General features: G+C 44.8%; 1 protein-coding gene across 1 annotated transcript in view; it reads right to left on the bottom strand.

The window, feature by feature from the left end:
* The window catches only part of LOC101864407, a gene marked incomplete at its 3' end in the record, with an annotated part of 21,293 nt that overhangs the window by 8,816 nt on the left and 10,825 nt on the right, over positions 1–1,652 (bottom strand).

Consider the following 1,652-nt stretch of genomic DNA (forward strand, 5'->3'; position numbering starts at 1 on the left):
CTTCCTTTTTCGTATAACACATACATGTAATCCACTCTTCGGTACTTACATATATGACCTTATTGTGTTGCAAGTGCCGTAAAACTAAGAGCTAACTAAGACTATCTGAAACCGTGAGTTTTAGTAAGCGTTTTACGGCACTTGCAACTGCATAAGGTCATATGTGCGCCTGAAGATTAGAGGTGTTACAAGAGAGTAACAAACATAAAAAAAGAAGAAGGGGAGATAAGGACGATAGATGTTCCATAGGAAAGAAGGAGCAAACCCCATCAGAGCACCCGCCAACCACCCACCGATCCAATCCGATTTGTTTTGTTTCAGTAAAGAAAGGCACATCGACACAATAATGATAGTCATGTAGTGCTGGCAAAAAGACAAACAGACAGACAGACAGACAGACAGACAGACAGAGAGACAGACAACAGAGGAAAAGTAAAAGAAGTAGCAACTACCAGTGGCACCCTCCAATCACCCACCGACCCGACCCGATCTGATCTGATCAGGTTTTTAAAGTTCCAGTATGAGAAGAAAGGTGAGATATTAAAAAAGAAAACGAATTTCTTTTTTTGGGGGGGGTATGTTTTACGGCTCTCGCAAATGCATAAGGTCATATTATGAGCGCGCGGGACACACCAAACATTTTCACTTGATAAGAAATTTCGAATTTTGCCCGGGTGGCAGCCGAAGCCTACTCGTATCGATTTTTGGACCACAAAAGGGTCTTTAATGTAGAAAGGATGCAGAAAGAGTCAGGAGCCCAGAGGAGGGGGGCAGAGGAGATGAGGGGGTGGGGGCAGAAAGTAGAGATGAAAGCAGACGAGAGAACATTGTTAGAGAGCAGGAAATGAGGGGAAAGGAGACGACAATTAATTTAGAGAAAAAAATTGTTATGTCGCTATCCGGATTCGAACCCGGGACCTGTAGAATAGGAGGTGAACACATTAACCTCTTGGCCACTTTAGTTTTAGTAAGAGTTTTACGGCACTTGCAACACAATAAGGTCAGATTAGTGTGCGAAAATTAGAAATGTTACAAGAGAGTAACAAACATAAAAAAATGAGGAGAGATCAAGACGATAGAATATGTTTGATAGGAAAGAAGAAGCAAACCACACCAGAGTACCCGCCATTGAATGAGAGGCGAACACCTGAACCTATAGGCTTCGAGAGCCCCCCAAAAACCTAATTGGTTGTGTATAACCCCCAGGGATTAGACGGGCTGCGACATATGGCGGACGGGCGCATGGTGAAAGGGCTGATCGAGGTTCGATTACGGTCGATAAGAGAAGACTAAACAGTTGTGATGGATTATGGAGGACTCACGCTGTGCAGCTGCTGGGGGTGGGTGAGTAAGGTGGAGTGTGTGTGTGTGTTAGGGGGGAAAGGGGAGGGGGGTGAGTGAGGTGTGTAGTGAGGTGGGAGGGGTGTAGTGTGTGTGTGTGTGTGTGTGTGTGTGTGTGTGTGAGAGAGAGAGAGAGAGAGAGAGAGAGAGAGAGAGAGAGAGAGAGAGGGGGGGGTGAGGAAGGGTGGGGGTAGTAAAAGAGAGACTAACATGATTAAAAGATATAGACAGATAGATAAACAGACAGACAGACTTGGATGATTAAAAGAGAGGCAGAGATGATTAAAGCTATTAAGAGAGAGAGAGAGAGA

Source organism: Aplysia californica, unplaced genomic scaffold, assembly GCF_000002075.1.
Source record: "Aplysia californica isolate F4 #8 unplaced genomic scaffold, AplCal3.0 scaffold00388, whole genome shotgun sequence".
Lineage (NCBI taxonomy): Eukaryota > Metazoa > Mollusca > Gastropoda > Aplysiida > Aplysiidae > Aplysia > Aplysia californica.